Genomic DNA, 11,780 nt, shown 5'->3' with positions numbered 1-11,780 from the left:
TTTGTCAACGTCATTTCCGTTTTGTAATGTGTGTTAGATATTGCAGTTTTACGATTTTTAATATAATAATAATTAAAAGCGCAATTTTATTTAAATGTCTATTTTTCCGAGTCTAGATATTATTGTAATTAACCCCTTCATGTTGATGATGATTTGGAACGTCAGTTTTCCACTTAACATCGTTGGGATACTAAGTTTGTATGTCATATGTGTTAATAAACACATGTGTAGATATTTTTTGAGGCATTGGCCACGCCAGCTGTGAGAGACAAGACTGAGAGAAGTGCAGGAGAAAAATGAGGTGCAGTTTTGTAAAAGTCCAGTTGATGTCACCAAAGCCAAATGCCAACCACAAAACAACTGGAACTGTATTTCTCTCTCTTTAAGTCTCTTTATTCTCTCTTTCTCTTTCTTCTCTCTCTTTGTCTCTCTTTCGCTCTCTTTCTTTAACTCTCTTTCTTTAACTCTCTTTCTTTGCTCTCTCCCTCTCATTTTCTTCTCACTCTTTGTGTCTCATTTTCTCTCTCTTTTCCCTCCCTCTATCTCTCTCCCTTTCTCTCTCTCTTTGCATCTCTTTCCCTCTGTTTCTCTGTGTCTTTCTCTGTCTTCATCTCCTTTCTATTTACTAATTCCTCTTTTTATTTCTCTCCTTCTCTCTCTTTTACTCCATCTCTCTGTTTCTCTCTTTCTCCTCTCTCTTTCTGTCCATTTTACCTCTTTCCACCTTCTTGTTGTGTCTCTTTCTCTTTCTCCCTATCTCTCTTCTCTCCTCTCATTTCCCATCTTTCTTGCTCTCTCAATGTTTCTCGTTTCCTTCCCTCATTTTCTTCCTCTCTCTCTCTGTCTTTCTTTCTTTTTGCTCTCTTTTTATTCTCTATCTTTGTCTCTTTTTTCCCTTTGAACTCTTTTCTTTCCCTCCTTTTCTTCTCTCTCCTTTTCTCCTCTCTCTCCTTTCGTTCTCTCTCTTTCTCTCTCCCCTTTCTTTTTCTTTCTCTAACTCTCTTTCTTTTCTCTCTCTCATTTCTTCTCTCTCTTGTCTCTCTATTACTCTCTCTTTTCCCTCCATCTTTCTCTCTCCCTTTCTCTCTTTTTTTCTCTCTTTTGATCTCTTTCCCTCTGTTTCTCTGTCCCTGTCTTTGTCTCTTTTTTTCTCTTTCTTTTTATTTCACTCCCTCTCTTTCTATTTCACTCCCTCTCTTTCTTTATCCTCTCTCTCTCTCCATTCTTACCTCTTTCCCTCTTTCTTGCTCTCTCTCTCTCTCTCTCTCTCTCTCTCTCTCTCTCTCTCTCTCTCTCTCTCTCTCTCTCTCTCTCTCTCTCTCTCTCTCTCTCTTTCTGCCATTTTAATGTCACAGGTGTTTAAGACAATCACCAAAACCAGATTAATGTGCGCATCAAATCTAAAATTGCCCTCTGGAACAGCAGAGGGCACCCTAAATTCATATTTAAAGAGGACACCAACCACACCAAAACATGTCTCTAACCTTATAAGTTTGAGGTTCCGATTTTTGAATTTCCATCTGCAAAAACAGTAAATACTACACACTATATACACGATCATTGTACAATTTCGTTACACCAGTCTTTGTGATTATTTACATTCGCTATTGCGAGAATAAGTACAATAAGATCCAATAAATCACATATCTAAAGAAGAATACTAGATATTATGTGTAAACCAATAAGAAAACCCTAATCATTCAGTAGCAGATAATTGATTGTTTACAGTCATGTTTTGATTGCAGAAACCTTTTACACAAAAAGGCCGCAAGGGAGCGCTATATCCAAAGTGATGCCATAAACTAAGGAAAGGCAGATTTTTCAAAAAAAATAAAACAAAAACACAACTATTAAATGAAAAAACAACATATTTACAGACTAAAAATAATATTTAAAGTAGAGAATATGATACATATTTTATCACTTGTGTCAAGACCAGGGTTGGGTAGGGTTACTTTAACTGGATTACTTTCAATTACTTTTGGATGACTCCAATTCCAAATATGCTAATAAAAGACAAAAGAAACTAAATATGAATACAATTACAAAATTTTGTGCAGGTTTGGGGAGTAACGGAATAAATGGAACGGCAAAAAAGATGTTGGCAAGCTGTTTGGATTTATTTTCATTTTGTTTCTGTCGCATTTTATGTTAGTTTTGCCGGAGATCAAAGAGATCAAAGCCAGGAGAGAAAGCTTACCACGTGTTGTGAGTCATCATTTTATTCATATTTAGTTTATTTGGTCTTTCATTAGCATATTTGGTATTGGAGTAATCCAAAAGTAATAGAAAGTAATCAAGTTAAAGTAACCCTACCCAACCCTGGTCAGGACTTCAGCAAGACTGAACAATGCGCATGACTAACAGCAGTCTCATCATGAAGTTGTCTCTAAAAGGCATAGCATGTTTAAAAGCAGGGAAATTTGCCTTAGTAGACAAAAATCTTTCATTAAATGATTATCTATTTAATTTCTAAATACAGTACATTTGTGTTGAAATATGAAGCAAAAACAATGATGTGAAATTTGACAAAAACATTTGAAATTAAAGGTTCTGACTTGGTGCAGAGATGATGTACACCTGGACAGGAAAAGCATAACAAATAAACTATCGATCACACTTACATTAATAAACATAAATATAATACACAAGAAATACTATTGCCTTTAAAAAACATATAGAGAAGGGGTGTCAAACTTATTTTTCAAAGCCAGAAGAGAAAGTTTACCACCTTTTGTGAGTCATAATTCTATTCCTATTTAGTTTCTTTTGTCTTTTATTAGCATATTTGGTATTGGAGTAATCCAAAAGTCATTGAAAGTAATCCAGTTAAAGTAACCCTACACAACCCTGCCAAAGATGTAATGATTTGTGGTTTATATACTACTCAGTTTTTTTGTAAAATATGGTCATAAAAGTTGCCGCCTTTTTTCACTGCATATTTGTGTAGTGAGTATCCGATGGTGTGATCCGCAGAAACCGAATTTTGTAAATAATCATCGGTGAGAGTCCAGCTGAATCGAGTCCAGGTTGCGTTGTGCTGTGAGTTGGAAAGCTTTAGTCTGCCATAGCTGGAAAAAGATACAATGCCTTCCAGATTGTTTCCCTCTGCAGATGTTTGGAAATGCATAACTGCAACAAGCAGCAATGTGCAGGAAACAGATGGAATATTAACCACGTTTTTGATCGCTTGAAAAAAAAGGTTAGTTTTGTGTATCCATGGATACAAAATACAAATGAAAAGATTCTGAGCAGGGTATCAACCTGAGGAAAAATCCAGTCCCAGACCATTTCGATCAGAATCCTAAAATGAAGATATTTTATGTATACATTACATTCTATTTATTTTGGCGCCTCATCGTGTGGAGTTTGCATGTTCTCCCTGTGCCTGCCTAGGTTTCCTCCTGGCACTCTGGTTTCCTCCAACAATCCAAAAACATGCATGTCTGTCATGGTCACCCTGGCGCCCAATTGGCCGCGCCCATGTGTGTCACGGTTGCCACGGTGCCCAATTGACCCCGCCCAGGGGGCGCCAGCTGGGGCTGGTTGATAGATTGGATTTCTATATAAAGCTCAGCGCTCTCTTGCTTCGGTTGTCAGCCCGCCAAATGAACTTCTGCCCTACAAGACGTGGGTTCTGACTCGGTCCGGGTTTCCTGTTGAGATCTTCAGTCCGGTATTGTTCCCATGTATTTTTGTCCTGTTTAATTTCGGGTTCCTGTTTTGTTCCCGTCTGTTTTTTAGAGATTCAGATTCAGATCCAGGTATATTTTATTGTCATTCTTGTACACGTGTATGCCGAACGAAATGTCGATACATCTGACCCGCACAGTTTCCTTGAATGTACAGATATAAATAAAATGTTGTATTGAGTTGGAGTATTGAAGTACTAATAATATACTAATAATTATAGCTATGTATAGTATTATGCAGTAGTGCAAAGAGTGCAAGAGGAGCAGCTAACCAGATGTGCAAAATGGGCAGTCAGGTAAAGAAGTCACTATACAATAACAATAACACTGGAGTACGATAGTGCAGAGGAGAACAGATGTGCAAAGGAGTGGCTAGTTATAAGAGAACTGCCAGTAGTGCAAAAACAGTAGGGTCCTGTTTGTTAGTTTCTCCAGTTTTTGTTCCCGTCTAGATTCTCCTGTTTATTTTCGTTATCCTGATTCGTTAGCGATCTCGTCGGTCTCTGGCTTCCCTTCTTTCCACGCCAGATCGGCTGCCTAACGTGCATGACTGCCCATTTCCCGTAAAATAAAGGCTTGTGTGAGAACGTCACGCGATTGGGTCCTGATCCTGTCCTGGTTCCTGACAATGTCAGGTTAATTGGCCGGTTCAAATGGTCCCTAGATGTGAATGAGCGAGTGAGTTTTCTGACTCTGTGAACCCTGTGACTGGCTGGCAACCTGTTCAGGGTGTCCCCTGCCCACTACCCAAAGATGACCCCCCTACCCTACTGAGGATAAGTGGTGCAGATAATGGAGGGATTTAAATGCGTGTATCCTTAACACATTACAGATACTATGTGATGATATCGTGGCCTTTGCATGAACTGGCTCACAAATGTGACCGCGCCTTACGACCTTGGAGTCCTACTTTGACCTTAAATCGAATTCTCCAAAGTGGTCTTGAGTTCAGAAGGGGCCCTCTTAGGCACACAGATACAAAACATTGACGTATTTGGCAGCTGTTACTACGCTGAGGGGAGGAACAGGATGCAAAGCGAACCAGCTGACTCTTGCCGAGGAGCTGAGATTCCAAATTCCGATCCTGCTTGGACAAAAGTATGCAGAGGTGGAGATCTTCAGGAGGGCGGAGGCTCCAAGGGTGGACTGAGCTTGGGGACTTTGCTGACGTTGATAAAAATCGATTAAAGAGATTGGATTTCGTTGTTTATGGCTTTTGATTTTGTACAGGGCCGTCCAAACTTTTTGCAAAAAGGGCCAGATTTTGTGGTTTAAAATTGTAAGGGAACACCTTTGGCTGACATTCATTACATATAGCAACAATATATTCAAACGCATGTTGTCCTGGAGAGGGATGGGCGCCACCAGACTGTACTTCCCCAAGACACACCACAGGAAATGGCGGTTAAGAGATTCAACCAATTAACCAACCAACCAAATGTTTTCAATCCGTTCTGTATTTCAAAATGTATTTTACATTTTAATTTCAACAATCTTTAGCATTTCATTTGGTTCATTTAAATTGTGCATTTCATATACAATTTAATATTCACTTATTTTTTACTTAAAGGGACAGTGTGTACTATTGAGTGCCTCCTAGTGTTAAAAAAATCCTCATTCTTTAAAAAATATTGGTTTAAATGATAGTCCAGAATACGCGAACTAACAAAATAACATGTATATTTTTAAATACTAGAGGGTAGAGAAATATGCATTTATTTTACATTAGCCTCATGTCGAGGGAGACAACATATTTGTCTGACATCTTGCTGCTACGGGTATCAAAAACCCTAAAACCTTGCAAAACTGACTAAAGGAAAATGGTTGTTTTGGTCTCCATAGTTTATATTCCTCCTTGTGCTTTTTAGCACTTATTTATTAACATCCAGTGGTCAATATACACATGGTCCTTTTAAACAGAAGTAAATGAAATCTTCAATATTCCCAGAAAATTTAAATAACATAATGTTGAAATTAAGCGCAGGCCTCATTTGAAATATGTAATGAGTTCTGCCGGAGGACGGCACGGTGGTTAAGTGGTTTGCACGTCCGTGGCAAAGTTCTGAGGTTATAGGATCAAATCCAGCTACCGGCTTTCCTGTGCGGAGTTTGCATGTTCTCCCTGTGCTTGTGTGGGTTTTCCTCCGGGTTTCCTCCCACATTCCAAAAACATGCATCTCAGGTTAATTGGCTGGTCCAAATTGTCCCTAGGTGTGAATGCGTGAGTGAATGGTTGTCTGTCTCTATGTGCCCTGCGACTGGCTGTCAATCAGTCTAGGGCAGGGGTGGGCAATTAATTTTTATCAGGGGCCGCATGAGAAACCTGAATTGTGTCAGAGGGCCACCAACTTTCTTTCATTGTAAAATGCTCAAATTAAATATTTTGAATAGCTGATGCTGATAATCAGAAGAATATAGCACTCTGTAAATATTTATATTAGGCTATGTGAAATTGTGGTGTATTGGTTAAATAAGAAAAACAATCATTGAACCAGTGCAATTTATTTTTAACTTGTTAATTTCCACAAACAATAACTTGTAATGTTCTCCACCTCATGTTACCTCTTCAGTGAGAATAATCCAGTCTGTTCTGGGCTTGAACAAGGGCATTGGAATCTGGCGGAATGTCTGAAGTGGCTATGCGAAGGACAGCTGAGAGGTGGTCAACAGTCATAGAGGATCTATGTTTGGATTTATTAAACTTCATAACTGAGAATGTCTGTTCACAATGATAGGTAGATCCAAAGAGGACTAGGATCCTCTGAGCATGCTTCCTCAGGTGTGGAAAGTTCTCCTCTTTGAGGGAGTAAAAATCCAGCAGTGAGACTGACTTGAAGTGATCTGCCAGAAGTGTGTCAGACTGCAGATCTATGAGTTCCATCTGAACTTCACTTGGGGCATCATCCACACTGCAGTTGAAGGGAGAAGAGACCATGTGCATTTCACTCTCAAGAGTTTTGAAATCGCCTTGAAAACTCTGCATGCAATGTTTCTAACATGGTTGAGTACTTTTGGAGGTGATCGCCTGATCTTTTGGCTTCCTTAAGTGTTGGCAAGTGGGTCAGAATGTTGTCCTTCACTTGGCTTGAGAGAAGCTACAGTTTTCTCATAAAAGCCTTCACTGCACTGTACATCTCATGCACAAAAAGGCCCTTGCTCTGCAGTTTGACATTAAGTTCGTTCATTAGTGCGGTCACATCCACAGTGAATCCGAGGTCTGCCAACCAGTCTTCATCTGAAAGTTCTGAGACGTCATGACCTTTCTGAACACAGAACTCCTGAATCTGGTTTCTCAGGTCCCAGACACTTTTCAGAATTTTGCCAAGGCTGAGCCACCTAACAGTGCAGTGATAGCTTATGTCACCATGTTCAGCCTCATTTTCCTCCAACAAAGCAACAAACTGTGATTTAAAGCTCTCGCTCTGATGAAGTTAACTATTTTAGTGACAGAATCAACAACATGTTTCATTTTTAACACTGTCTTACACAACACTTCCTGATGTATGATACAATGCAAAAATGTCAATTTCTGATCAGGGTTCATTTCTGTCACTTTATCCTGCATTCTCTTTAAAAGTCCAACATTTTTCCCGGCCAGATTTGGACAACCATCTGTTGTCACACCTGCAAGCTTGTTCCATTTCAGTTCTAACATGTCCATACATCCATACATGCATTTACCTCTCTGAACAAGTCATTACCTGTGGTTGTCCCTTTTATTGACTGCAAGGATGCCAACTCCTCCGTGATTTGAAAGTCTGCGGTTATCCCACGTAAGAAGATGAGCAGCTGGGCGGTGTCACGTACATCGCAGCTCTCATTCAAAGCCAGAGAAAAAAAGTCAAAGTCCGCCGCTCTTTTCCTCAGCTGAAGCTCTAAATTTCCCGTGATTTCCTCAATCCGCCTCGTTACAGTGCGTCGGGAGAGTGAAACGTTCTCAAACGCGCCCTTTTTTTCTGGGCACATCAGCTCAGCAGAGTCCAATAAACACTCCTTAATAAACTCTTCGTCGGAAAATGCCCTACTTTTTCTGGCGATTTTATGAGAAATTACATAACTTGTCCTGACGGCTGCATCTCTGGAAGTGTGAAGTTTAGTGAAAAATCCTTGTTGGGTTTGTAGTTTTGCTAGCAATGCATCAGACTCCCTTGCACGCTCTTCACCAGACAGGTTTCTGTATTCATCTTCATGCTTGGTCGTGTAGTGGCGATTCAAATTATATTCTTTAAACACAGCAACCTGTGTACCACAGACTAAGCACACTGCTTTACCTTTAATTTCTGTAAAGAAATATTTGGCAGTCCATGTCTTGTTGAAAATACGGCATTCGTTATCAACTTTTCTTTTCTTGGGGTGTGCCGACATCTTGAGGGTACCCTGGCGAACAGTATCACCTTCACTCACTCAAGTGTATACGCGTGTGACGTGTATATGTAGTCAAAATAAAATTTCAAAATAAAAGTTTAAATTTTTTTATTTATTTATGGTGTTTATGATTGGTCTTACGCGGGCCGGACAGGGACGTACAAAGGGCCGGATGTGGCCCGCGGGCCGTAATTTGCCCAGGTCTAGTCTAGGGTGTCTCTTGCCCACTCCCCGAAGACAGCGGGGGTGGGCTCCAGGACCCCCGCAACCCTACTGGTGAGAAGCGGTGCAGATAATGGATGAATAGAGTTCTACCTAAGGTGGGAATTGAAACTCTTTCTGATAGGAAATTCCGCTAGACATTCCCAACAGACCCTCACAACACGCCACGCTTGGGTCTGCCAGGTAACACTGGCATCTTCCCCATTGGAGCTGACTCACCAGCAGGTGATGATTAGCTGACAGCTTCGCACCTCTCCTTACCTTAGTGTCCAAAACATATGGCCGCAAGTACAATGAAAAAAACTTGAGTTGATCTTTGAAATGTGGGAGAGAGTATCCTTGTGCCAAGTGTACATATGGACACCCTTATGCTTGAGTGCTGTGTTTGTTATGAACAACTGAAGAGAAGCACAAAAGTCCAATAACGTAAAACAACTCAGGTTTGGACTAGGGTGCCCTGTTCTCCCAACCACTGCATCAGGTCTCACTGTCATTGTCTGTGTGAGCGCTGAAGTCCCTCAGCAGAACCAGGAAGTCCCCAGGGAGAGTCGTCATTGGCATACTCTCCAAGGACTTCAAGAAGGGTGGGTACTTCGGAACTGCCGTTTCAGGCATAAGTACAAACAACAGTAAGTGTGAAGGTGAGTCCAACTATATCTAGTAAGAACCTCTGAACCTAACACACCCCTGCCCCGCTAGATAGGTGACATTCCATGTCCCAAGAGCTAGTGTCCGTGGCCAGGAATCGATTGGTCAGTCGGTCGGTCGGTCCGTCCGTATGTCTGTATGTCTGTCCGTCTGTCCGTCCGTCCGCCCGTCCGCCTGTCCGTCCGTCCGTCTGTCCGCCTGTCCACCTGTCCGTCCGTCTGTCCGTCCGTCCGTCTGTCCGTCCGCCTGTCCGTCCGTCTGTCCGTCCGCCTGTCCGTCCGTCTGTCCGTCCGTCCGTCTGTCCGTCTGTCCGTCTGTCCGTCCGTCCGTCCGTCCGTCCGTCCGTCTGTCCGTCCGTCTGTCCGTCTGTCCGTCTGTCCGTCTGTCTGTCCGTCCGTCCGTCTGTATGTCCGTCTGTCCGTCAGTCTGTCCGTCCGTCTAATTATCTATTGTTGCAAAGTGGATGATGGACTTGGACTTCGATGCATGTTCGCCAATTGGAGCTACACTGAGTTAAAATAACAAAAGAGGTGCACATCTTGCTTTTCTAACTTCACACTGTCTCTTTACTGACATGTTACAGTATTTCCATTGCCTGCTTGCTCTAGTCTTCCCCATCTGGGAAATATGCATGATTGTGACCTTGACCAGACTCTTCGATGCTAAACTCAAGTTTTAATGAGATAGTCTGAAATCCATGTCACATATGAGCGATGCTCCGCTAATGTAGGAAAATTTTTCATAATCCGTTGGAACACAAATGGTTCAACCTAAAATGTGGATAGCTTAAAGGGATTGCTCGGCCAGCCCCCTTTTCATCATCTCATAAATATGTGGATGACGACAAGAAAACCAGTGGAATGAGACACAAACTCCCAGAGAGGTGGATTCAAGCCATATAAAACGACCTTGTCCTGTGTTGATGAAGGTCAATGTGGTTGTACTGCATGTTCATTCGTGTTCACAGGTATCTACACCAGGGTCCGTGTGGTGCCTGACATTTATGTGAACATGCTTCTTATTCGGGTGGAGCATTTCTAGCAGTAACTAGAAGGGTAATGAAGTTGGCTGACATGAAATCGAATCAGGTTATATTAGACTTAGGGGAATATATATATTGTGTGTGAGGGGAAAACACAGATGGTGGAGTGTGGCCCTGCCCCGCCCAAACAAGTCAGTGTAAAGTGATGTCATCACCTACACAAGGCTGCTCGTAATGCTATGGGCTTTGGGACTTTACATACCAAGCGTGTTAAAAATGTCATGTCAGTAAGGGCTTGGTGGTGTTTCTGTCCAGTACGTGTTTTTTTCTTTTTCATGTATGTTTTTATGGGAATATCGAATTGCGCAGAAGATGATTCAATACACAGAATATTGTTCAGAAATGGATGTGCATTGGTTCTCAAACATGGTACACATAATCGGGATATATTACAGCAATCCAGGTTTAGGTGAGATTATAAATACCGTAAATTCCGGACTATAAGCCGCTACTTTTTTCCCAAATGTTCAGCCCTGCGACTTATTCAGTGAAGCGGCCAATTTATGTAATTTTTCTAACGGCCACCAGCAGCAGTACATAAGGTAAGATTTAGACCGGTGGAATAAGTGCGCCGAGGTAGACTGCATCCTCTTAGTTTCTTTCCGATAATGAGGAAGACGCCCTTGATGGCGACAGTTAAGAGGAGAACGATGAGGACGGTTTACCGTGAATTTCGCAATTGCGTTACGTTTTTTTTTTTAACAGACACACTTGATGCGTCGCGAGCGTGTTAGTAGTAGCGTGTTGGTACCTTTCACAGGCACGGTTTGGGATGAAAGTTATATTATTATTATTAAAGCTTTGAAAACGCTCTCGGTGTACCGTCTTTCTTTGTAAATATGTGTAACCATATATAATATGTATTTGCAACTATATATTTTTGTAATGTATTTTTTTTAGAGACTTATTGTGATATGTTTCCTACGGGAGAATCAAAAAGAAGGGGCGGAGCAAACACGGGCTGACGGGAAGTGGGGTAAAGCTGAGTTAAATCTCTTTGTTGTTGCAGCGGACAATAGTGGATATATATTTTTCCCACCCCTAACTTTGGAAATATACATTTTTTTCATTGGATTACTTTCAACGGGACCCGGATTTTAAAGATCTGCATTAAATTCTAACTACCGGTATCATTTTCCGTTCATGTTGCCGTTTGTGGTGTTTGGATTGTGTACTCTATCTATAGTTACAATCACGGCACCTAAAGTCAGGTTTGGGGTAAACTTGTGACTTTGTTACATGTTTTACTGTGGGCGCATGCGGTTTATATACAGGTGCGGCTTGTGTAAAAACAAAACTCTCAATGCCCGTAAAATGTGGTGCGTGCGGCTTATAATCAGGTGCGCTTTAGTCTGGATTTTATGATACATTTAACAAGAGAGCTTCATATTAAGATAATTTAAAATATTTTCACAGTTCACTGATCCCTGAACCGCACGGGTCGTCGGGGTACCAATGAGGACACAACTCTGGACAGCGTTCTCCACTGTTGATGGTTCCTGACTTGTTTTTGGGTCGTGGCAAAGTTGGCACCCATCCATTCCTTAATGTCGTCTGCCCAGTTCTTTTTCAGTCTTCCTCTCCTCCAGCCCCCCTAGGATTGTGCCTTGGAGAATTATCTTGGCTAGTCATGATAATATTGTGACGTGACCATACCGCTGAAGTTTCTCTCTGAGCAGAGTTGACGACAGTTTTTGGTAGGGGCCCCCTGATGGTGTTGTGCCCCGTTTTGTGTGTCACATAGGCCAAGTAGTTTCCTGTAGCATCGCATCTCCATGGCCTGGATTTTCTTTTCCAGTTTTTCTGTGAGA

At 41.6% G+C, this 11,780-nt stretch overlaps 1 long non-coding RNA gene and 1 pseudogene across 1 annotated transcript; both read right to left on the bottom strand.

Moving 5' to 3' along the window:
- Positions 1 to 6,175: 6,175 nt before the first annotated feature.
- On the bottom strand, positions 6,176 to 7,400 carry LOC148368674 (general transcription factor II-I repeat domain-containing protein 2A-like; annotated as a pseudogene).
- On the bottom strand, positions 6,176 to 8,092 carry LOC148368673 (uncharacterized). The gene is made up of 2 exons (XR_015849952.1): positions 7,394 to 8,092; positions 6,176 to 6,601 (listed from the first exon to the last, which is right to left on the bottom strand). It is a non-coding gene; the product is annotated as an uncharacterized LOC148368673 (long non-coding RNA).
- Between the last annotated feature and the right edge of the window lie 3,688 nt (positions 8,093 to 11,780).

The sequence above is a fragment of the Urocampus carinirostris genome, chromosome 3 (assembly GCF_059441175.1).
Source record: "Urocampus carinirostris isolate Australia breed hairy pipefish chromosome 3, RoL_Ucar_1.0, whole genome shotgun sequence".
Classification (NCBI taxonomy): Eukaryota; Metazoa; Chordata; class Actinopteri; order Syngnathiformes; family Syngnathidae; genus Urocampus; species Urocampus carinirostris.
This window is presented reverse-complemented; position numbering and strand designations above follow the sequence as displayed.